Source organism: Eumetopias jubatus, unplaced genomic scaffold (genome assembly GCF_037043125.1).
Source record: "Eumetopias jubatus isolate StellerSeaLion01/CBP00866 unplaced genomic scaffold, mEumJub1_p1.0 scaffold_6, whole genome shotgun sequence".
Taxonomy (NCBI): domain Eukaryota; kingdom Metazoa; phylum Chordata; class Mammalia; order Carnivora; family Otariidae; genus Eumetopias; species Eumetopias jubatus.
In genome coordinates, this window is record NW_028274812.1 from 107,931,860 (window position 1) to 107,958,312 (window position 26,453).

A 26,453-nucleotide genomic window follows, 5' to 3' on the forward strand; every position below is an offset into this window, starting at 1 on the left:
CCACCCAGGTGCCCCTGTGAGAAATTTTTGAAAAAGAACAATTATGAATGAAGGGGAGGGGGTTGTGCTACTAGCTACTAGTTATTAAAAGTTACTAAACCTTGGTACTTTGGGGGCCCCTGGGTGGCTCAGTTGGTTAAGCATTGGACTCTTGATCTCACCTTGGGTCTTGATGTCAGGGTCATAAGTTTGAGCCCTGGGTTGGAGTCCACACTCAGCATGGAGCCTCCTTAAAAAAAAATAAAATAGGGGCCCCTGGGTGGCTCAATCAGTTAAGTGCCTAACTCTTGGTTTCGGCTCAGGTCATGATCTCAGGGTCATGAGATCCAGCCCCACATGGGACTCCGCAGTCAGAGAGGAGTCTGCTTGAGATTCTTTCCCCCTCCCTCTCCCTTCCTCTCTGCTCCTCCCCCTACTTGGGTACTCTCTCTCTTAAACAAACAAACAAACAAATAAATAAAATCTTTAAAAATAAAATAATAATAAACTTTGGTACTTTAAGCAGTGAGGTTTTGGCACAGAATTATTCAATCAATGAAACAAAATAAAAAGTCCAGGAAATATACCAAAATTTGGTATATGATAAAGATGGTCCACGTTTGGGGAAGGATGGTTTACTTCGTAAATGATGTTGGGAGAATAGACTGATCATTTGAACACAACATAAACTAGGTTCCTATCTCTCCCAAAATACCAAAATAAACTTCAGATGACTTACAACTTTTAACATAAAAAAAATAAAGCTACGGAAGAATTCGAAGAAGGATCAATGATTACGTGATTTTTGGGTGAAGAAAACCTTTCTAAATATAACACGTAAGGTGGACACCATAAACGTAAAAACAGATTAGATTTGACTGCATGAAAAATCCGTTTTAAAAAAGTACAATAGAAATGACAATGCGGAAAAAACCTTTGCCGCATATATGACAATTTAAGAGAATTCTTACAAATCATTAAGAAAAGAATTAACATGCTAACAGAAAAATGGGAAAGTACATAATTTGCCACAGAAGTGCAAATGACAACAAAATTAGGAAAAGTTCTATCTCCTTAGTTAGCAAATGAGGGTAAATAACGACCCAGAAGACCTCCTCCTCCCTTTTTTTTTTTAACTTAATCATACTGGCAAAAAAAACTTTAAACAATAATATCCTTTGTTGGTGGGAGACTAAATTGGCAGCCTTTCTGTAGGGCCAGTTGTATTATAAATCAAAAGCCTTATCAACGTGCATTCATTTTGATCCAGCAATTCCTTATCTAGAAGTATTTTTAAAGGAATAATCAGAAGTACGTACAAATATCTCTTTATAATTATGTCCATGGGAATTGTATTTATTGTACTTGAAAGGGAGAGATAACTTAAATGTCTATTTCTAGGGAATTGGTTGCACAAATGACAGTGCATTTTATTATTCAGTAGGATACGAGGTAGTTATAGAAGGTACTACGCAACTGATATTGTAGAAGAATAGTCAATGACATGATAAATATTCATGACAATGTGTATTGCAAAGTGAAAAATGCATGTTACTAGATTGTGTTCACAATATGGTCCTGTGTTTGTTTACACACACACACAGCATGAATTGTGCATTACAAACGATTTTTTCCTTTTCCTTTTTGCATTTCCACAGAACATATTTGTTGGTTTTCCCATAAGAAAAATTAATAATTACTATTAATTGTTATTAAAGAGAACCTAACCAATCCTGGGCCAGTGGTTTTCTGGGGGCACGGGATTACAGGGTAACTCATGTCCTAAGATAGGTACTTCTGTAATGCTAGAATTGTGTTCATCAAATCTGGTCATTTTTATAGTCAAAAAGAAATAATTTTAAAAACAAAGAAGGAGAGAACAGAGAAGTTCATGTTTTTTAATTCAACAATTTCACTTTAAAAAAATGCTTTTAACCCTGGGGCGCTTGGGTGGGGCAGTCAGTTAAGCATCTGACTCTTGTTTTTGGCTCAGGTTGTGATCTCAGGGTCCCAAGATTGAGTCCTGGTCCGGCTCTGCGCTCAGCTTGGAGTCTAAAGACTCCTGCTCCCTCTGCCCCTAGCCCCTGCACACACTCTCTCTCTAAAATGAATAAATAAATCTTAAAAAAGAAATGCTCTTAACCCTGAAAATGAGCAAATATTTATGCAGAGATTACTCCCAAAAGCAGTATGTACAACAGAAAAAACAAAACAAAACAAAACCTGATAGCAAACATATAAACACAATCTAAGTGTCTGACAGTAAATAAACTGTGATGGGCCCATTAGGTGGACCTACAGTCACAGAGTGAAGTCAGCGAGAAACCAGGCCGTGTGAATCCAGCCTGCCTGGATTCAAATCTCTGCCACTTACTTGCTGCATGACCTTGCACAAGGTGTGACTTTCAGTGTCGTTAGTAAAGCGGGAATAGCATTAGTACTTACCTCATAGGATAGTTAGGAGGATGTTTATCAGAGTCCACAGGGGAAACACACCGAAATTGGGTAATTTGAGGAGAATTTAACAAAGGGACTCTTTTTTTTTTAAGATTTTATTTGTTCATTTGACACAGAGAGAGAGAGAGAGCACGAGCAGGGGGAGCGGCAGGCAGAGGGAGAGGCAGAGGCTCCCCACTGAGCAGGGAGCCCGATGCAGGACTGGATCCCAGGATCCCGGGATCCTGACCTGAGCCGAAGGCAGATGTTTAACCAGCTAAGCAATCAGGCGTCCTAACAAAGGGACTCTTTACAGAGGTGTGGGCAAGGGGTTGGGCAAGCAGCAAGGATAGTGCAGTACTCTGGGCTAGTAAAGTAGGAAGTCATAGGAAGCAGTTGGGAAGGGATTGGAACCTGGAGAGAGAGAAAAAGAGGGGGAGAGAGAGAGGGAGAGGGAGAAAGAGGTCAATCTAGGAGGAGCTGTGCTTTTTGATGAAAGCCCACTGAGCCTTCGTAAATACCTTGACCTCACTCTCTAGGGTCCTTCTGAGACACCCGTGATGAGTCTGCCATTGCTACAATAGTGCTATCTACAAACATGTGGCTACCAACAGCAAATGTTTGTTTTTCTCACTCCCAGGTTGACTGGGCGGCTCTGCTTCAGGCTTTGGATTGGTTGCGTTCTGGTCAGCTTTGACGGCCTTTTATTTTGGGGCCAGCAGTCAAGAGGCCAAACCAGACAGACAAGTCCATTTCAGGCCTCTGATTACCCCAAGTCTACAACCATTCCATTGGCCAAAGCATGTCACATGACCGAGCCTAAGCTCAATGGAGTAGAAATATTTCTCTTCCATATACTCTACTAGAAGGCATATTCACATGGCAAATGCGAACACAGGAAGAGAGGGAGTGAGTGGAGTTGGGAATGAAATCCAATCTACCACAACTCGTCACTGGCCAAGCCCAGGGGAAGTTAAGAGGGTACCAAAGCTTATTGATCTATGCAGGTCAGCCTTCTGGGGCACAGAGAAGGGTGGAAGAAGGTAGAGGTGTCTGGAGAGGCAAACAAAGATATCCGTGCAGGATTATATGAGTTAATAATTTTAATGAGTTTGGATAATGGCTGGCATGTAGAAAATACTATACAGGGGCACCTGGTTGGCTCAGTTGGTTGTCTGACTCTTGATTTCTGCTCGGATCATGATCTCAGGGTTGTGAGATCAAGCCCTCTGTCTGGCTCTGCGCTCAGTGCAGGGTCTACTTAAGATTCTCTCACTGTCTCTCTGCCCCTCCCCCACTGCCCACACTCTCTTTCTCAAAAAAGAAGTTTAAGAAAATATTGTATGGTTAACCCTTGAACAACATGGGTTTGAACTGCACGAGTCCACTTACACACAGACTTTTTTGTTTTGATAAATACCATACTGTAAATGTATTTTCTCTTCTGTATGAGTTTCTTAATAACATTTTCTTTTCTTTAGCTTGCTTTATTGTAAGAATACATTTAACATACAGAATATGTGTTGTTTATGTTATTAGTAAGGCTTCCTGTCAACAGTAGGTCATTAGGGAGTCAAAAGTTATATGTGGATTTTCTTTTCTTTTTTTTAAAAGATTTTATTTATTTGACAGAGAGAACACAAGCAGAGGGAGAGAGAGAGGGAGAAGCAGGCTCCCTGCTGAGCAAGGAGCCCGATGTGGGGCTCGATCCCAGAACCCTGGGATCATGACTTGGGCCGAAGGCAGCCGCTTAACCGACTGAGCCACCCAGGCGTCCCTTTTTCCTTTTTCTTTCTATCTTTCTTTTTTTTTTTTTTAAGATTTTATTTATTTGACAGAGAGAACACAAGCAGAGGGAGAGAGAGAGGGAGAAGCAGGCTCTCTGCTGAGCAAGGAACCCGATGTATATGTGGATTTTCAACTGCACAGGGGAATTGGTGCCCCTAACTACCATGCTGTTCAAGGGTCAACCGTGTAAGTGTTGGTTAAATGAAATAATAAAATATGGCACAATTGAGAATGATGTTTTTAAGAATATTTAAATACTTAAAAGCTCATAATTAATTGTTAAGTGAAGGAGGTTATAAAGCAGATGTACTTTGTAATATCATTTGTTTTTTTATTTATTTTTTTTAGATATTATTTATTTATTTGAGAGAGAGAGAGAGAGCAGAAGCAGGGGGAGAGGCAGAGGGAGAGGAAGAAGCAGGCTCCCTGCTGAGCTGGGAGCCTGTCACAGGACCCTGAGATTGTGACCTGAGCCAAAGACAGATATTTAACTGACAGGGCCACCCAGTCACCCCTGTAATATCATTTATAAAACACAATGTACCTAGAAGAAAGTCTGGAAGGAAACTTTGAAAAATATTAATATTGTTGCTGGAAGGTAGAATTATGGGGGATTGTTTCACTTATGTGCTATGTGTTCAGAAAGAAGTTGCCATATACAGTCTCATAGGATGTGCACTGCACAACTCCAAGGGGCCCCATTTGTCCCTTTTCACACCTCTGGCTTATACAACCTCCTTTATTGCCTACAGCTTCTAAAATGTATGTGTATTTTTAAAAATAAATAAATAAATGTATGTGTATTACTCTTGTGTAATCAAACAAAGGCAGTTTTAATAGATTGCAACCTTGCTTTTTCTCCCTAAAACATTTAAAAGACAACTGATGTTGACCTAGTTTGGCATTTTTACTAGAGTGGGAAAGAAATTATCCTGGTACTCCAAAATAATTGTTACGAGGCGCACTCACCAACACTTCAAACAAGCGGGGCATTCAGTCACCCCTGCAGAACTGAAAGGTTCTTCAATGCATGTAGCATAAAAAAAAAAAAGAAATATATTTGGCCTGAGTGTATTATTAAATAATAAAATAATAATAAATAAAATAATAACAACCACTGAATGTATTTTAGTTGCTGGAGAAATCCAGAAGTGCTGGATCAGAAATGATGAATGTAAGAATGGAGTTTTCATATTAAATCCACAATGGGCAAGATTTGAAGTAAATGAAGACTTCTTTCCCCATGGCCAGGACAAAAGGAACCTGTTTTTTTTGTTTGTTTGTTTTTTGGTTTGGGGGTTTTTTGGGAACCTGGTTCTTAATGGCATCCAGACCAACGCTGTACCTGGTCTCCACACTTCCTGTTATATGAGAAAAGAAACACCTTTACTATTTTGACTACTGTAGCTGGATATCCTATTACTCGAAGCCGAAAAGTATATTTATGCTCTTTGAAGCCCTTCCTTCCCTAGACAGAGTTAAACCCCTCCTCTCTGCGTCCGCAGCCCCTTGCACGTACCTCTATGCCAGTCGGCAGTGTGACTTGTTTGTGAGATCACCCAAAGAATTCGTGGTTTTTCTTTTATTTTGTAACCTCAGTATCCTTCCTGGTACCCAACACAGAAACATTTGTTTAGTGGATATCAGGATTCCATATATGCACTGCTCTGGGGGGTGTGGGGGACACTCTTTCTTGAGAGCACGGGGAAGTGGCGGAGCCAGCCCGTGCACATACACACATGAGTAATCGCAGCCTGGGTGAGGCTGTCGGTAAAGGCTGAGTCACAAATAGCCTCGTGAACTCTCGCCTCAAGCCCTGAGCCCCTGGCAGTGCACTATGGAAAACTGGTAGATGGAAGCTAAAGTCCCTCTAGATGCAGGGTGATGACAAAAGAGCATGTCTCTTCTTCTGTTTGAATTTTTAGGATTATTTTTAGCTATAAATTTTATATATGTTTTTATATTTTTATATATAAATTTTATATATATTAAAATTTTATTTTTAAGAAATAATTCTGGAGATTAAAATGCTGGCTTTGGGGTGCCTGGGTGGCTCAGTCGGTTAAGTGTCCGCCTTTGGCTCGGGTCATGATCCCAGGGTCCTGGGATCGAGCCCCACTTTAGGCTCCCTGCTTGGCGGAGAGTCTGCTTCTCCCTCTGCCTCTGCCCATCCTCCCTGCTTGTGCTCTCTCTCTCTCTCTCTCAAATAAATAAATAAAATCTTAAAAAAATAAAATAAAATGCTGGCTTCATTACAAAACTGGTTTGGAGAATGTGGTCTAGTTATGAAGTCAAATGGACTTGGTAATACTCTCCTATTTTGAACTTACCCTCCAAAATGCCATCGTCCAGCCCTGCTGGGATGGAGACTATCCTCTTTGGCTTATCATATGGCTGGGGGAACAGACCAGAACACACCTGCACTCCACAGAGCAGGTTGCCAACCACTAGCCCAGGCAAAAGTGAATTCAGAAAACCTGTATCTCCCACGGAGAAGGGGAGACTACCATGTAAAGACATGAACTTCTTTACTGCTAATCTGCTGCTCTGCATTCTTTATAATCTTTCTCACTTTCCTTCCCTGGTTTGGATCACAGGGAGGCCAGAGTATATAAACACTCCCCCCCCCCCCCCCCCCGCATCTTGGTTTGGCTTTTGCCTTCTTACAACACGAAGAACGCAGCCTTTGAACCAGCTGAGGAATGTGGGCTGTAAAGCGTGGACTGTTTTGTGTTTGATAGGATCATGATTCCACACTTTCTACATAAAATCTCGATGCGATGGCTGGAATCATTACTGGCAAAAATATGCAGGAATCTGCATCTGAAAATTTGGGCTCCAGCATGCAGTAAAAAGTAACCAGTCCGGAGTGCTATTTTCAGAGTTCAAATGTCCCAGTGGGCAAATCTTATCAATGAATTTGACAGGCATTAATGGCCGAGAATAGGATTATCTGTTAGACCACCCAAACCTCATTTGCTTTTTAGCAGCCACTTTCGATGCCTTACCTGGAAGGAGGGTGCCCTGTGGGAATGTTAAGCCAGGTGGCAGGTGTCCTCAGGGAACAGGGCTTTATCTGGCACCCCTAAATCTTGGCGTATAGGAAGCTCCTACTTTATTCTCCCCCAACACACGAGGCTGATGCTTATATGAATGTGGTGGAAAAGGAGAAGCTTTCCAGGTTTAATGCAGAAGGAGCAAAACACAGGCGGCCCCAGAGCAGGGACCCTTCGTGCCTCACCACGTCAGGATACACTTCACGGGCTTGGGCAGAAACAGGAAGTAGGTAAGGGCAACACGGAGCCCCGCCAACGTGACCAGGGCACCATTTCTGGGTTCTGTAGGGTAGGTTGGCCTCATGAGGCTCCAACCAACCAGTCTGAGATGCAGCCTCTCCTTCCAGCCTCCTAAGCCTAGTACAGCTCTGGGCCCCAAGGTCCACGGCCTACCTGTCCCCACCCCCCAGCCCCCCATTCCACTGCACAGCCACAGTCCGTGCATTGCTAATCCTGGCCAACTGTCAAGTAAATAATCTCCTGGATTCTTAGGGGCCTGGGGGGAGAGTGTAGATGACTCAGTGTGGCCCATCCCCACTATTAGAGAAGCAGCTCCGAGCAAATAGTTTGTGGCAGTGAGTGAGTAATGTCAGCTTCATTAGAGAGTATTCTGTGGAAGGTGCAGCAGTGAATAGCACTTGCAAACCTTGTAAGACTAATTTTTGTGCCATGAAAGAAAGGGGAAGTTAGAATAAATAGACTGCGACTCAGATGATTTATTTTTCAGTTTAGACTTGTGTGTTTCATTCATTCCTGGGACGTATATTCTCATCTATCTCCCTTTGGGGATCAGTACTGAAAGAAGAGTGAGTCATCACTTGGCTCCGCCTTTTCTGTCTTTAATCCTTAATGTAAAGGAGAATTAGGCAAGAAGATTAAGTGAGGTTAAACAAGATTCATTAATGAATTATTAAAAATTAAGCTCTAGCTTAAAACAACACAAGTGGAGATGTGTACAGCCATGTAAGGGACACAAAAACTCTTTAGTCAAACACAAGAGATGTTACCCATTTATTTCTTGAGAAAAGTCAATCATTAACGATAATAATAATATGCTCAGAAGATATCAGAATGTTTCTTCATCCATGCAGAGACCCTACTGGTCCCCTCCTAGGGGAGGACAGACTTAGAAGAGTAGCTTTCTCTAGTCCTGAGATGGGTTACCTGATATTTCTCCCCATCTGCCATAGGACCAGGTCTCCTTATGCAGTGGGCACTCAGCACTTCCAAGCCTTACACCATCAAATAAATGCTCATAGGTTGGTAAGCCTCTAGGTAATACTCAGGCCAGGGCTTGAGTGAGAAACCTGAAAATTTGCAAAGTTGCCTTCCTCCTTTTTAATGACAGACCTGGCTTCCAACTTCAGCTTCTCAATCTATCTGTGCCTTCTAGTCTCTATGTGGGAGAACAGAGAGTGAAGATCCAGGGGAAATTCTGGAAAGAATAAAATTAGGTTTTCCTCAGGGAACTTCTCAAAAAATTATTTAGATTGTAGAAAGATGACTAAACTGTTAAAGGTAAGATGGTCATGTGTTGCTTATTAAATTTTATTTCTCCCAAGATAGTTCTTAAAGCCACAAAATGGGAAGATTTGTGTAGAGCCAGCTCAGCCTCAGAAGATTACACTTCCAGACATCAAAGATAGACTGAGATTCTTAGAGACACAGTGCATGTTTGCCTTTGGAGCTGCTATAGTTTTCATAAGGAGTTGCTGCCTTTTCTTTGTGGGCTTCTTGCTGTTGTATTTAGTCTAAAGCCAGGGTTTGGAACTTTCTAGAAGAACCATGGATGGGCAACTGGGGGTCTGTGAATCCCATGAATTTGTAGCAACATTTTCATCATATGAACACAGGTTGGGGAAATAAGGAGTACCCACTGCTCTCATTAGATCCTCAGAGGAATCTGTGACCTTGGAAGTGAAGGCTCCTGGTCCAAGGCTGGAGCACCTGCATGCCTTCTGGATCAACTGTAGGACCCATACCTTAAATATAGGTAATATTATTATCCCCATTGTACAGATCAGGAAACAGGCTGACAGGTCTAAAATGACCCACCCATCTAAGGGTCATATGGCTAGTGAATGGTGAATCTAGGTTATAAATCCAGATCTGTCTGACTTTAGAAATGGAGCATTTCATTAGTGGGCAATGCTTTGTCTACTTTGAACAGGTTTAAAATAATAAGATCTGGAATTTGTTAGGGTTTTTCCAACTTCCCCAAACCCTTACAGCAGCTGTGACAGGTGACCCTGTTCTGTATGAATGCTTCTGGGGATGGGAGCTTCCTACTTCATCAGGAGTCAGCAACATTGTGGGACTTAGTGAGTGCTTTTAAAATAGTAAATCGCAATTTACCTTTGGATTGGATGCTGGCAAGGTGCCTCCAAATGTAAAATGCAGAACATCTTCAGGGTGTGCTGTCTAGGACTGGGGTCTGAAATTCTGCAGCATGGAGCCTCTACTTCCTTTCAAAGTGGAGCCCATGGGGGAGAGTGGACTGTGTTGGGAAATACAAGCATGCACATCCAGAAATAATCTAACATGTGGAATGGTGGGTAGGGAAATCTTCCAAAAGCATCAGAAGAAGGTGTGCTTTGACAATGGGGATGATCGACAGTTTCCATATAGAGCAAAATTTTTCTTAGCTGCCATGGGGGTCTTTTTCTCTCTAGCTTCTTTTGTAAGAATGATCCTTTTTGGATGTCCCTTACACATGAGAAAACAAGAAATCTGGAAGGTGGGGGAGGATGTTTTCTTAGATTATCTTGCAAAACCTAATTCTTTCCTGCTTCCCAAAAAGTCCTGAATAGTAGATTCCAGAAATGCCTTAAACATTGAAAACACGTAACAGTAATGTTAGTAAATTAGAACATTTGTTGATATTACGTGAGTGAGCTATTCTTTTTGCAGTAGCCAGACTACAAAGATGGCCCCCAGGATCTGTGCCTTATAAGACTCATGCCTGGGTGTCTAGACTGGCCCAGATTCCCTTCAAGCAATACAATATGGTGGAAGCGATGCTGAGCCAGTTCTAGGCCTAAGCTTTCGAAAGGTCTCAAAGTTTCCACTTTGGACTTTTGGGAACTCTGTATTAACAGGTATGACGTCCAGCTACCCTGCTAGAAAGGGCAGGTAGAGAGAGAAAGAGTCCCAGCCACCCAAGTATTCCTGCTGAGTCCAGCCTGCCAGCCATCTCCAAGAAGGTGCCAGACATGGTGATGAGTTATCTTGGATGGTCCCATGCGGTCGAGCCCCCAGGTGACTATAGCACCAGCCGATATCACACAGAGCAGAACAATCACCCAGCTAATCATTGTCAACCTATAGAATCATGAGAGCTAATAAAATGGTTGTTATTTTAAGCCCCTGAGTTGTGGTGGTTTGTCACATGGTAATAGGTAACCAAATACCCTCCATTTTCATATATCAAACCTGATTATTTTTGTGGATAAACAAGGTTAATAACAATGCATTCTGTAGCAAAGTAATTAAACTTGTCTTGCAAAATACCTGATCAGAAATAAGCCTCAGTAAAGCAATATTCAGACCGCAGTGAGATAGCTCTTTACACCCATCATGACGGCTTCACTTGTCAAAGACAGATGATAGCGAGTGTTGACAGGTATGTGGAGCAATCGACACCCTTAAACACTGTTGGTGGGATGCAAAATGGTGCGGCTGCGCTGGAGAGAAGTCTGGCAGCTCCTCGTAGAGTTCGCATGTGACCCAGCAATTCCATTGCCACATACCTAGGGGAAATGAAGACGTACGTCCCCACAAAAACTTGTACAGGATTGTTCATTGCAATGCTAATCATAATAGTTGAAAAGCAGAAACAACCGAAATATCCATCAAGTGATGAATGGATAAGTCACATGCGGTATTATCCATACAATGGAGTATTATTTGGCAGTAGAAAGACGTGAAGTACTGACACATGCTACAACGTGAACAAACCTTGAAAATGTTATGTAGGGGAGCCTGACTGGCACAGTACGTACAGTGTGTGACTCTTGATATTGGGGTTGTGAGTTCGAGCCCCACATTGGGTGTAGAGATTAGTTAAAAGAATTTTTTTAAACAAAAATAAACTTTAAAAAAATATTATGTTACCTTCTTCGGCCGTACTCCTCTTTGTTCAGCCACACAGAGATGGAACATGAAGTGGCCTGCTTGGACATCACCCCACTGGGGGACGGCAATGGGCTGTCCCCTCTTTGTGCCATTGGCCTCTGGACAGACATCTCGGCGCGTATCTTGAAGCTGCCCTCTTTTGAGCTACTGCACAAAGAGATGCTGGGTGGAGAGATCATTCCTCGTTCCATCCTGATGACCACTTTTGAGAGTAGCCACTACCTCCTTTGTGCCTTGGGAGATGGGGCACTTTTCTACTTTGGGCTCAACATTGAGACAGGCCTGTTGAGCGACCGTAAGAAGGTGACTCTGGGCACCCAGCCCACGGTATTGAGGACTTTCCGTTCTCTTTCTACTACCAACATCTTTGCTTGCTCTGACCGCCCCACTGTCATCTATAGCAGCAACCACAAATTGGTCTTCTCCAATGTCAACCTCAAGGAAGTCAACTACATGTGTCCCCTCAACTCTGATGGCTATCCTGACAGCCTGGCACTGGCCAACAACAGCACCCTCACCATTGGCACCATCAATGAGATCCAGAAGCTGCACATCCGCACAGTTCCCCTCTACGAGTCTCCCAGGAAGATCTACTATCAGGAAGTGTCCCAGTGCTTCGGCGTCCTCTCCAGCCGGATCAAAGTCCAGGACACAAGTGGCGGCACAACGGCCCTGAGGCCCAGTGCCAGCACCCAGGCCCTGTCCAGCAGCGTCAGCTCCAGCAAGCTGTTCTCCAGCAGCACGGCACCGCACGAGACCTCCTTTGGAGAAGAGGTGGAGGTGCACAATCTCCTCATCATCGACCAGCACACCTTCGAAGTGCTTCATGCCCACCAGTTCCTGCAGAATGAGTATGCCCTCAGCCTGGTCTCCTGCAAGCTGGGCAAAGACCCCAACACGTACTTCATCGTGGGCACGGCCATGGTGTATCCTGAAGAGGCAGAGCCCAAGCAGGGTCGAATCGTGGTCTTTCAGTATTCTGATGGAAAACTACAGACCGTGGCCGAGAAGGAAGTGAAAGGAGCCGTGTACTCCATGGTGGAATTCAACGGCAAGCTGTTAGCCAGCATCAACAGCACGGTGCGGCTTTATGAGTGGACAACAGAAAAGGAGCTTTGTACCGAGTGCAATCACTACAACAACATCATGGCCCTCTACCTGAAGACCAAGGGCGACTTCATCCTGGTGGGCGACCTGATGCGCTCAGTGCTGCTGCTTGCCTACAAGCCCATGGAGGGGAACTTTGAAGAGATTGCTCGAGACTTTAATCCTAACTGGATGAGTGCTGTGGAAATCTTGGATGATGACAATTTCCTGGGGGCTGAAAATGCCTTTAACTTGTTTGTGTGTCAGAAGGATAGCGCTGCCACCACTGACGAGGAGCAGCAACACCTCCAGGATGTCGGTCTCTTCCACCTGGGCGAGTTCGTCAACGTCTTTTGCCACAGCTCCCTGGTCATGCAGAATCCACCCCCACGCAGGGCTCGGTGCTCTTTGGCACAGTCAACGGCATGATCGGGCTGGTGACCTCGCTGTCAGAGAGCTGGTACAACCTCCTGCTGGACATGCAGAATCGGCTCAATAAAGTCATCAAGAGTGTGGGCAAGATTGAGCACTCCTTCTGGAGATCTTTTCATACTGAGCGAAAGACAGAACCAGCCACGGGCTTCATCGATGGAGACTTGATCGAGAGTTTCCTGGACATCAGCTGGCCCAAGATGCAGGAGGTTGTGGCAAACCTACAGTATGATGATAGCAGCGGGATGAAGCGAGAGGCCACAGCAGATGACCTGATCAAGGTTGTGGAGGAGCTGACGCGGATCCATTAGCCCAGGGCTGGTAGCCCCTTTCCCAGGCCCTCCCCGAAGGCTTTGCTCTCCTGCCCTGCTCCCCTCCCCCACCATTGTCTTCTCGGCTGTGGGAAGCCTTTCCCTAAGCTAGCTGTCCCAGAAGCCACAGTCTATCTGTGTGGAAATGGGGATTTCTTTGAACTAAAACCAGTTCACTGGAGACCTGGGAATGGGGTGAAGGTGGAATATTTTCTCCCTGGATTTTTACCAGTCCCAGAGGATTCCAACCATCACTTTGGACACCAAGCCTTGATTGGTGTTGCCAGTTGTCCTCCTTCCAGGGAGGGATTTTGCAGCTCTTGGGCTGAAAGGAAGCTCTGTGTGTGTGCTGTGTGTGTGTGTGTGTGTGTGTGCGTGCGTGCGTGCGTCTCTCACACTCATGCGTTGTCCTCTGCTATCTTTTTATTTAGGTTGGGGGTGCGGGGATGCTGTGGGTAGGGGGGAAGAGGGGCGGGATGGGTTCATTGTCTCTGAAGTGAGAGCTTCCTTTTGCTTTCTCTGTTGCCTGAGAGCTTTGGGTCTGGAGGCCTGACCACCAGGCCATGAGATGCCCGAGTCTGAAACCTGGAGATGGTGGGTGATACCCAAGCCGCCATAGCTTTTTTGTCTCTGGGGAGCTGCCTCCTTCAGAGGGAAGGAGTTGGGGGCCGTGAATTGGTTGTTAGTTTCTGAGTTTTACCAAATAAAGTAGAATCTAAGAAGAAAGATAAAAAAAAAATATATTATGTTAAATGAAAGAAGCCAGTCACAAAGACCACATATTGTATAATTCTATTTATATGAAATGTCCAGAATAGGCAAATCTATAGAGGCAGAGGGTAGATTAGGGGTTGCCTAGGGCTGAGAACAATGAAAAGCGACTGTTAATGGGTACAGAATTTGTTTTGGGGGTAATGAAAATATTCTAAAATTGATTGCTTTGATGATTTCAAACTGGATATACTACAAATATTGAATTATAGACTTCAAAGGGGTGAACTGTATGGTATGAATTATAGCTCAATAAAGGTGTTAAAAATTTTTTTTTAATTAAGATTTTATTTTTAAGTAATCTCTACACCCAATGTGGGGCTTGAACTCATGAGATCAAGAGTCACACGCTTGGGGCACCTGGGTGGCTCAGTCGGTTAAGCGTCTGCCTTTGGCTCAGGTCATGACCTCAGGGTCCTCGGATCAAGCCCTGCATTGGGCTCCCTGCTCAACGGGGAGCCTTCTTCTCCCTCTCCCTCTGCCTGCCACTCCCCCTACTTGTGCTCTCTCACTTTCTCTCTCTTTCTCTCTCAAATAAATAAATAAATCTTAAAAAAAGAAAGAGAGTCACACGCTCTACTGACTGAGCCAGCCAGGCTCCCCAAAGGTGTTTTTTTTTTAAAGGCAATATTCTATAAGAACTGATGTCTATTTTGTTTTCACTATTTTGGGCACCAGACTCCTGCCTGTCATCAGATAAGAGAAATCAACCCAGACAGCTAACAATACTGACACTTTAATGGGCTTTTTGATGGAGGAGTTTATGAGCCACATATGAAATGAGAACTGAATGTCGGTTTATTATACAGTTAATATAGTATAATATTATAGTTAATATTATTATATTCCTCTTATCAGTAAGGTGAAGATCCATACAGAGACTTGATCTGAATTCTTACATTCTCTGATTGTGAAGTTTAAACCACCTCTTAGGATCTGCTATGTTCTGATTATGAAGTGATAGTAGCTTGTCAGCTTGAAGAGGGGAGAGAGAAGTATTGCGCCCTCCTCAACTTCCCAGAAAGCAAAACAGGGTTCATAACTGTATTTCCAAGGACCGTCAAAAGTATCTGAATTCATTATTTACATAGTAAGAAAACAAGTTACAGTTTGACTCTCCTGCAACAGCATGATAGCTCATTTTTCATTGTCTAATAGTTACTCTATGGTTGAGTTTCACAGATGTTTCGCATGGTTTTGAAAAAAGTATGTATGAGGGGTGCCTGGGTGGTGAAGTCACTCGAGCGTCAGACTCTTGGTTTGGGCTCAGGTCGTGATCTCAGGATGGTGTGATTGAGCCCAAGGTTGGATTCCGTGCTCAACACAGAGTCTGCTAAAGTTTCTCTCTCTCCCTCTGCCTCTCCCTGCTCTCATTCTCTAAAATAAATAAATAAATCCTAAAAAAAAATGTATGTTCCATTTGTTGTTAGGTGCACTTTTATATATATCCATTAATTCAAGCTTGTTAATTTTGCATTTATATGCTCTATGACCTTACAAATGTTTTAGCTATTTAGAATTAAAATAATAAATCAATAAATCTTTATTTATTGATAAACTAAAATATGTCAGGCTCCATGTGAGGCTCTGAGGGGTCAATCCTGAATTCTGCCCCTCGGGGAGCTCACAGTAGATGACAAATGTCTCAGTCCATGAAGATATATGACCTGCAATGCCAGTTTATTTTTACTTTGAATTTATATTTTTAATTTATACTTTGTTATTATTTAATTAATTTATTTTTAAAGATTTTATTTATTTGACAGAGGGAGAGAGTACAAGTAAGGGTAATGGCAGAGGTTGAGGGAGAAGCAGACTTCCCGCTGAGCAGGGAGCCCGATGCGGGGCTCGATCCCAGGACCCCGGGGTCATGACCTGAGCCGAAGGGAGACGCTTAACCGACTGAGCCACCCAGGCACCCCATTTTGTTGTTGTTTTAATTTAAAGCTCTGCCTTTCTATCAGAATTTGACAAAGCAATGTTAAAAATCTCTCACCATGGTCATGAAGTCATCAGATCCTCCTTTAGATCTGTCAATTTTTGTTTCATATACTTCGAGACTCCATTGTTAGGTGCATGGTGGTTCAGGATTTTTATAACATTCTAATGAACTCTCTTTTATCTCCAGCAGTGGCCAGTCTGCTGCTCACACCATCCAGTGAAACCTGTCCCAGACATTGTAGTTTTTATCTCTAGGGGTTCAATTTAGGTCTTTTTGGGGGGATCTGTCATGTCTCTGCTTATCATGCTCTTTCCTCCACCGTCTTGAACTTATGGGATATAGTTAGACCAACGTAGTGTCCTTATCTTTAATTCTGTCATCTGTGCTGTTTTTGGATGATGTGTTTCTATTAATTGACTTTTCTCCTCATTACGGGTTGTAGTTTCCTGCTTCTTTGCATGCTGGGCTTAGGTTTTGATTTGTTTCCGGACATTGTATATTTTACCTTGTTAGATGCTAGATGTTTTGTGTTTCTGTAAATGTTCTCAAGCTTTGTTCTAGGACACAGTTAAATTACTAGGGAACAGTTGATCCTTTTAAGGATTTTTTATTTTTTTTAAGATTTATTTATTTATTTGAGAGCGAGAGGGAGAGAATGCAGGGGGAGGGGTAGAGGCCGAGGGAGAGAGAGAATCTCAAGCAGACTCCCTACTGAGCAACAGAGCCCGATGAAGGGCTTGATCTCACGATCTTGAGATCGTGATCTGAACTGAAACCAAGAGTCAATGCTTACCCGACTGTGCCACCCAGGCACCCCAGGATTTTTTATTTTTAAGCTTTGTTTGGTGGGACTCCAATAGTCTTTAGTCTAGGGCTGATTTTTCCCCATTACTGAGGTAGTATCCTGATTATTCAATGCTCCATGAATTACAAGTTTTTCCACTTTGTCTGATGGGAATCCAACTATTCCTAGCCCTGTGTTATCTCCCTGGATTGTTCCCTCTGTTCCTTTTGGGTCATTTTTGGTAGCTTCCTCTCATTCATATGCTGATGAGCACGCAGCTGAAGACTTGAGGGGGAACCTGCGCAGATCTTTGGAACTGTCTTTCTCTGTGTGCAATTCTCTCCTGTCCAGGACTATGCCTGCAAACCATAGCAGCATTGCCTCCCTGCCTCAGACTCCCAGACTTCCGTCTTCATCTCAGGGAGACCATGGGTTTGCCAGGATTCTCCCTGCCTGTGCCATGTCCTGGAAACTCTCCAGGCCCTAAACCGGAATAATCATACAGCTTGCCAAATTTGTTTCCCCTCTCAGGGATCACTATCTGTGCCGTCTGATGTCCAAAGTGTGAAAAACCATTGTTTCAAATATCTGCCCGCTTCTTTAGTTGTTTCAGGTGAGTTGTGTCCATCTTTGCTGCAAGCTGAAGTCTAGTTAATTTCTAATAATGCTTTTTGCCACACCAGCTGTCCTTCCTATAGCATTTGCTTGGCGTAGGTACAGCCATCTATTTACTTTGAACATTCTTATATCATTATGTCTCAGACTTGTCTCTTTATTATTATTTTTTTTATTTTAGATCTTATTTATTTATTTGAGAGAGAGAGAGAGAGAGAGCATGAGCACAGGGAAGGGGAGGGACGATGGGAGGGAGTGGGGAGAGGGGGAGGGAGAAGCAGACTCCCCACTGAGCAGGGAGCCTGACTCGACTCAGGGCTCCGATCAATCCCAGGACCCTGAGATCATGATCTGAGCCTAAGTCAGGCGGTTTAACTGAATGAGCCACCCAGGCATGGCTCAGATTTACCTCTTTATTTATTTTTTTATTTTTTTAAAAAATTGTATTGATTTATTTGAGAGAGAGTGATCGAGAGAGAGAGAGAGAGCACGAGCAGGGGCAGAGGGAGAGAGAGAAGCAGACTCCGCTGCTGAGCGGGGAGCCCGATGCGGGACTCGATCCCAGGACCCTGGGATCATGACCTGAGCCGAAGGCAGCTGCTTAACCGACTGAGCCACCCAGGCACCCCCAGATTCGTCTCTTTAAAAAGAACATAATGGTTGGATTTTATTTCCTGGTCTGAGAATTTTTGTCTTTTAACAGCTGAATTTAATTGTTTAAATTTGTTGGAAAAAAACTAAAAAGAGAAATAAATACATTTATTGGGATTAGTAATCTATTTGGGTTTAAGTCTCTGTCCTCTTTTTGTGCTTTTCCTTTTTCAAGCCTTTGCTTTTTCTAAATTGTTTTTATTGTATTAATATTTTCTTATGGTTCCCCTTTTTATTTTTATGGGCTTGGAAATTATGTATTCTATTTTTTATTCTTTTAGGAGTTACACTTAGCATTTTAATATGTAATTTTGACATAATAAATTACAAAATTAATTGGTATTGCTATCTTCCTAAAAAATGCAAGCTCGTGTAATGATTTAACACCTTTTCCCCTCTCCCACATTCCATATTACTGGTGCCTAAAATGTATTTCCATATTGTTTCTAAACCTCCCCCACACAAATTAGTAATTTTTAATAGTCAGTGTTTGCTGGGGTTTAGATTACCAATCTACCTGTTTGTTAACCACTGCTTCTTCTTTTTTTTTAAGAGAAAAATAATTATTTTAAAGTCATGATGCCTCCCCCCCACTTTTTTTGGTTTCAGGACTAGACTTTAGTGACTCATCACTTACGTATAACACCCAGTGCTCATCACAAGTGCCCTCCTTAATACCCATCACCATCTAGCCCATTCCCCGTCACCTCCCCCAGCAACCCTTAGTTTGTTCTTTAGAGTTAAAAGTCTCTTATTCACCACGGCTCCTTGTATCCCACTCCTTCAACTACCATCTTACTGGAGAATGTTCTTCAGGAATTTTTTCACTGAGGGTCCATGAGAAGTGAACTCTCTTGGTTTTTTCCTTGTCTGAAAATGTCTTTATTTTATTTTGAACTCAGACTAGAAACATGATTTAGCTGAATATAGAATTCTAGGTTGACAATGACTTTCCCTCACTACATTGAAGGTACTGTTTCATTTTCTTTTCCCATTTGTTATTTCTGATAAGGAGGAGGCTCTCAGTAATTACTGTGCTTTTGTAGACAACCTGTATTTCCAATTTGGTTGGATTTCTCTCTTCTTTGTCTATATTGTTCTGCAGGCGTGATGATGTGTCTAGGTATGGATTTGTGTTTATTTATTCTGCTCAAGACTCAATTTGCTACTTCAATTAGAAAGACTTACGGTGTTTTAAAATGATTTTTATATTTTCATGTTTATTTATTTATTTTATTAATTTTATTTAATTATTTATTTAGAGAGAGAGAGTGCAAGTGGGAGGAGGGGCAGAGGGAGAGAATCTTGAAGCAGACTACCTGCTGAGCGGGGAGCCCAATGTGGGGCTCAGTCCTACAACCCATGAGATCATGACCTGAGCCGAAACTGAGAGTCAGGCACTCAACCGACTGAGCCACCCAGGTGCTCCAAGACTCAGGGTGTTTGACACTGTCCTGCACCACCTGGATCCCTCTTCAGGGCTGAAGGACCTAATCCTAATCCTCCAGCTGCTAGAAGCTGGAGGTACTTCCAGCAGACAAGGGGCAATATCAGCCCCTCTCTGGGAATGGCCGTCAGCTGAATAGGGCTGGTTCACCCACAACATCACACTCCTTCCTGAGTGCAGCCTGCATCCAATGATTGGTTGATGCAGGGGTTTAAAGAGCGAGCCCTCTTGTCTCCACATGGGACAGTTCTAAAGGTCCATCTTAGCTTCCCAGCTCCCATCGTAGGATGATTAATTCATCCCAGGTTTGCCAGGGACTCGTGTCTCTGAAAACCCTCAATTTTGCGTCCTGGGAAATCCCTTGATCCCGGGCAAACCAGGACAGTTGGTCATCTTTCCCATGAAGGTGAGTGAAGTCTTCGTTGAGATGGCAATGCAGCTCCCCTCCCCTTCTCCCTCTGCCTGGTCCTGTTTTCATCCCTTCCACTGGTGTTGATCCCAGAAGTAAGCCTCCTGCTCACCAACCTCTGTCTCAATCTACCTCCCCCAGAACCCAACCTGCAACACTAATGTCTCTCTAAATTTAATTATAGAAAATTCCTATTTTCTTAAATATCACCTTTTTGCATTCTCTATTCTTTCCTTCTGGTCATTCACTAAATAAATACATGTTGAATGTCTTCATTCTATCCTCCATTTCTTGTAATCAGTCTTTTTTATTTTTCATCTTTCTATCTCTCCCTTTGAATTTGCTAATTTTAACTTCATGTGGGTCTAAATTGCTGTTGAACCCAGTTATGGACTTGTATACCTTAAAAACTTCCTTCAGTTGGCTTTGAAGACACACACTCATCTTGTTTTCTTCCTGTATTTCTGGTAGCTCTGTTTCAGTCTTGTTTGCTGGTTCCTCTTCATCGTCCCTACTTCTAAATGATGAAGTCCCTGGGGCTCAGTTCTTGAACCTCTTCTCTTTTTCACAATCTAAACCACTTTCCAGATGAAGTCATCAGTCTTGTGACTTCAAATACCATAGATATGCTGATAACTTCCAAATTTATATCTGCAGCTCAGACGTCTCCCCTAAACTCCTGACCTATATATATCCAGCTGGCTATGAGACCTCTCCACTTAGAAGTTTGCAATTTGAGCTGTTGATCTTCATTCCCAAATTCTGCAGTGGTTTTTTTCCCTCCTATCTCAGTTAATGGTAACTGTTATTATAGGTGTTCAGGCTGAACTCCTCAGATCATCTTTATCACTTCTCTTTGTCTCACACTGTAAATACTACAAATCCTATGGATTTTATCTAAAAAGAGATCCAGAATTTGGCCACTAAAAAAAGATTTTATTTATTTATTTTAGAGAGAGAGAGAGAGAGAGTGAGTGGGGAGAGGAGCAGAGGGAGAGGGACAAGCAGACTCTGTGGTGAGCACAGAGCCTGACACAAGGCTCAATCCCACAAGATCAGGACCTGAGCTGAAATCAAGGGTTGGATGATTAACTGACTGAGCCACCCAGGTGCCCCCACAATTTGGCCACTTTTACACAATTTTCACTGTTGCCCCCTCTGGTCCAAATCACTGTCATTTCTTGCCTGGATTATTGCAATAACCTCCTAACTAGTCTGCCTACAACCTCTTTTCAATATGGCAGCCAGAGCGATCCTGCCAAAATGTTAGCCAGATCCTTACTTCCCTTTACTGAGACCCCACTAGGACTCTCTTGTCACTCACAGTAAAACCAAAGTCCTTACTGTGATCAGCAAGTCCCTGCATGATCCAGCCCCCTGTTACTTCCTGGGCTCACCTCCCACTGCTTTCTCTCTCTGTCTCTCTCTCTCCCTCAAGCTCCCTCTCTCTTTTTCCACTCCCACCTACACTGGGCTCCTTGCTGTTACTTAAAAACACCAGGCAGATTCCCCCTGCAGAGTTTTTGCTCTGGCTGTTTCCTCTATCTGGAAAGTTCTTCCTTACACATCTTGTGGTTTGCTTTCTCACTTCTTCAGGTCTTGAATAAAATTCATTTGTTCAGTGAGGCTTTCCTGGATACCTTATCTAAAGTTTCACCCACTCCCTCTTGATAGTTTATCCCCTTCTTCCCTACTTTATTTTGTTTCCTTAGCATGTATCCCTACTTCATATGCTGTATTTATTATCTGTCTTCATCATTAAAATGTAACCTCTGTTAAGACAAAGTTTTTTGTCTATTTTGTTCACTGCAATGTTCCCAGAGCCCATGTCTGCCATATAATATGGGCTCAATAAATATTTGGTGAATGAATGACTGAGTGACTCTATTTTTTTATTTCTAGAAAGTTGATTTGGTTCTTCCTTCAAACCTGCGTGTTCTTATTTAAGAGTGTCCTGGTGCTTTTCATTTGTAGTGATGAATAGCATGTGCTCTGGCACTAGATTGCTAGGGTTCAGATCCCAGCTCTGCTACCTTGATAGTTGTATGACCATGGGTAAATTCCCTAACATCTCCTCTGTAAAACGGAGAAAGTAATTGTATTTACTTCGCAGGGTTTTTGGGAAGATTGAATGAATTCCCATTCTGTGAAGAGGTTTGAACGGTGTTATGTAAGTGTTAGCTATCTTTACTATTATCTTCATCATTTAAAATCTGCTTATGATTTATAGTTTCAGATTTTCTATTATTTTGACTCTTGAGGAGGGGCCAATTTTTTTTGTTTCTTGCATCTGCAAACTCTCTATTGATAAAGCCTAATCAGCTACATACCCACCAGGAGCAAGGCTGTAGTCTGCCCATATCAGTTACTGACTCAATGCAGCAAGAGAGGGCATTCCAGGGGAACTGTGGAATGTTACTCCACAAGAGGAGTGGGGGAGCATCTTTTGTAAGGTTCAGGTCCCACTGGAGGAATCTGAGGATGCTAAGGGAAGTGGGTATCTATTCTGGATTGGTTGCTGTTGCTGAGGGGGTATTAGGAGAAATGCAGATTAACTAGGGATTGGGTGCTATCATGAGGAGAAGGTGGGTGCTTCTCCTCATGAGGAGAAGGTGGTTTAGCAATAGGGTACCCCAGCAATAGAAGGGTATGGCAAAGTGATCCGGGGGTTTGGTAGGAAAGCAGTAGTCACTCAAAGAGTCATTGTGGTACTTTATAGAGGCTGCCTGACCCTGCGAGTAGCAACATTTCCTGTTAACTCCATCTCGCTGTATTAGTATATAGTCCTCCTACCCTCTCACCTAATTTGGCAGAGCTGCCATTTTGTTTTGTTTTGTTTTCCAGTTCAAACCAATTTGTACTCTTTAAATCCCAGACATGATTTTACTCTCTTACCAACATGGCAAGATACTTGTAATTTCTTGTGAACTTATCTTCAGCAACGGTTGTTTCTTCCTATGGAATCTCTGAAGCTCTGGATAGTGGCTTATCGCTATGGAGCAGATTCATAATTTGTGTCTGCTAGAATGCTAAGTGTCTCGATGGCCCTAAGCCAGTTTTTATGTCAAATTTTCATCTTGGAATTTGCACCATGCAGGTAGTTTAATTTAGACCACTCTAGCACACACATAGGCCTAGGGTTTAGATTTCTCATGGATGACATTTTTGCTCCACATCTAAGAACTTTGACAAGTGGTAAGCTTCCTGGCCAATTTCCAGGGCCTGTGTGCAATTTTTCTACCTCAATTTCTGAGGGAAGGATTCTTCAAGACCTTAGATTTTTTTCTGGCTTGAACTCACGACCCTGAGATCAAGACCCGAGTTGAGATCAGGAGTCAGAAGTTTAACCGACTGAGCCACCTAGGCACCCCGAAGACCTTAGATTTTATGCAGAGAGTGCAATCATGGCTCACTACCTTCCTTTTGCCCTTTATGGGCATCAACCCCTGGCCCTAACTCCAGGTCCAAATCCTGTGGGCTGTTGTAACATTAGTTCACCTGAAGGCTGCTCTGCCTTTGATGGTTCTCTTCATTCCTAGTATTTGGACATTTTCCTTTACTTTTTTCAAGCATATTTAATTAAATATATATTTCAGTTTATTTTATTTAGCATCTTCTATGTATTTGTGATAGAAATGAGCCCATATCCATATTAGCTCAGCTCACTCTAATGATGCTAGGATGTCATTGGTTGTCTGGAGTCATGCCTGGCTTTAAAATCCCAGAGTCCATGCTTATTTTTTGTATAACTTTGATAAACTCTCTAAGCCTCCATCTTCTATGTATAAAATGGGAATGATAATAAGACATGTCTATAAATGAGGTAATAGACACAAAATACAGAGATAAAAACTCAGTAGATAACACTATTAACAGCATCAATATAGACAATTTAAAAAATATAAAAGGACAAGAAAGTGGTATGTGCCCTTCAGTGACAAAACCTACCTCTTATCTACTATACTTCAGTAATAGAAAATTAAAAAATACCTACCTCCTAAAACCAAAAAGTCGACATCTGTCCATTTTTGACATATTTTGCCTATGAACATAGAATACTTACCTTTTTTTTTTTTTTTGCCAAAAAGCCTTTGATTTCCTCAAGAGGGTTCTGAAAAATGCTTTCCTATAGTCATTCTACCCAAGATATGGCTTAAGTCTTTGGCTGCTGGTCGTAGCAGATGTGCCTTTTAATATGAGAGCTCTGGGGGCGCCTCAGTGGCTCAGTTGGTTGGGCTTCTGCCTTCGGCTAGAGTCGTGATCCTGGAGTCCCTGGATGGGGCCCCATGTTGGGCTCTCTGCTCGGCGGGGAGCCTCCATCTCCCTCCCCCTCTGCCTGCCGCTCCCCCTGCTTGTGCTTTCTTCCTCTCTCTCTGTCAAATAAATAAATAAATAAATAAATAAATAAATAAATAAAATCTGTGTTTTATGACTTGTGCTCATAGGCTAGTGGTTTTCTGCTTCTTCAGTGGAAGAAAAAAGTTTCTCTTTGGTATCTTTTGAAGCAGAATCCTTCCCTGTCACCCCACCACATACGCACACCCCAACCAGGCAGAAACACCAAGGTCATGATACTGTTTTGCAGCACCATTAACTTAAAGTTAGAATTAACTCCAGTAGTCCAAGGTCAGGTGGGTTAGATGTACATTTAAATTTTCTTACACATTTCTGCTTTTGGAAATCTGACATCCTCTCTACATAGTTGTACCTTGCTTTCAATTCTCGTTTCTCCAGGAAAGATAAATGAGTTGCCACTACATGTACTGTTTCTACCACCACCCTGCCCCCTCCGGGATGTCCAATAACCATTTTATATATGTAATATGTCTCATACCTCTAGAATTCCAAATTCATGTGTTATGAAGATTAAATGAAAAAGAAATATGAAAGTATTTCTTGGTACCTGGTAGGCTCAGAACAAAGAGATGTTGTGAATTGGACATTATCTCTAGCCTTTACATACTGATGTCATCTAAGGTAGTTTTTTTTAAAAAGCAAATTATAAATTCCTTAATGCATTTGTTTTCAAAGGCTGTCGTATATAATATATACTATATATAGTGTTGGCCTGCCAATCTGAGCATGTGCTCCTATTTTTCAAATGACACAGTGTAAGCTCTAGGTAGCCAGAAGTGATTTATACTCCGTACTCTGAGTCCTCCCCCACCAGAAGGCCTTATGCTCTGCATGGTTTCTTATATACAAGATGCTCATGGCTGGCCTTGGTGTATGAGAGTGAAATTCCAGGGGTCTTGGGGAAAATGAAGTTGTTCCCCCTCCCTCCTTTCATGTCAAATATTACAGATATGCTCACTCAGCTCCATTTCAACCTCCTTATAATATGCCTTGCTAAACGCTTCAGATAAAAAGTAAAAGACGACATATTTTCTGGAGTCCTTGACCGCCGGAGTTCCAAGCCCATCATAGAAGCACATGTGGGGGGCGCCTGGGTGGCTCAGTTGGTTAAGCGACTGCCTTCGGCTCAGGTCATGATCCTGGAGTCCCGGGATCGAGTCCCATATCAGGCTCCCTGCTCAGCGGGGAGTCTGCTTCTCTCTCTGACCCTCTTTCCTCTTGTGCTCTCTGTTTCTCATTCTCTCTCTCTCAAATAAATAAAATCTTAAAAAAAAAAAAAGAAGCACACCTGGGATTTGAAAGTCAGGAAGAGGGGGAGGCCATGCTTCTGTTGTTTTTCATCATTTCTGCCGGCTTGCATGCAAGTAGAGATGAGTTGCGTTCTTCTGTCTAAGTGCAGAAGTCTCAGGGTCTGGTCCTTAGTTCTGTGGAGGTCAAGATATAGCAGTGCTGACAACACTAACTCCATCTTTCGGCCTCCTTTATGGTCATGCCCACACCATGACCTCCCTCAGGGGTATGTATTCCAGGCCCCTTGGAAATTAACGTATGCCCTGACCAGAACGTGAGGAGGCTTGCTCTATCTTCTCTAATGGGGTGCACAAAAGGCATCACTGTAGGTAACTAGCGGAGACCCACTGTGGGTAATTAGTGGGTATGACTGGTTTACAGATGGCCCACTGTAGAGGACCAGTAGAGATCCTCTGGTGCACAGATGGTACCACCTTAGGTAACTACATTTTACCTCACCACAGTGATTCCCTTTCTCTATAAAACCTGTGGGTTAAGGTCCAGAAGGAGCTGGAGAATGGCTGAATGGTTTGTCTGCCCAATCCTCACTGCCCCACACCATCAGTAAGTTACCCCAAATAAAACTCTGTGTAAACTATATGGAGTGGCTTGCCTCGTTTTACCTTCTCAAAGTGCCTTCTCCATCTGGAGGGTACTTTACTGTCCCTTCCCTGCCTACTAACACATGAGCAACTTGGCCCTAGAGCTTCTGGATTCCCTAGCTTACTAGTATTGACAGCCACAGCTCCCTTTGTGAGCCACTTCTACCATCGTAGTCCAGGGAGTCATTCCTGGAAGCTCTTCCCATGCCCTTCAAACAATTTTGTAAGCACCCAACTTCCTTATTAAAGGGTTGTTTAAACTAGCCAAAATAGTTTCTGTTATTTGCAGATGGACCCTGACTGATAGACCCTATAAATACCCCCTCCTCTCAAACCCCCACATTCCCTCAACCAAGGCTGGTGG

At 42.9% G+C, this 26,453-nt stretch overlaps 1 pseudogene; it reads left to right on the forward strand.

Annotated features, from left to right (window-relative positions):
• The first annotated feature begins 6,983 nt into the window (after positions 1-6,983).
• Positions 6,984-13,671, forward strand: LOC114204635 (DNA damage-binding protein 1 pseudogene; annotated as a pseudogene).
• Positions 13,672-26,453: the final 12,782 nt, after the last annotated feature.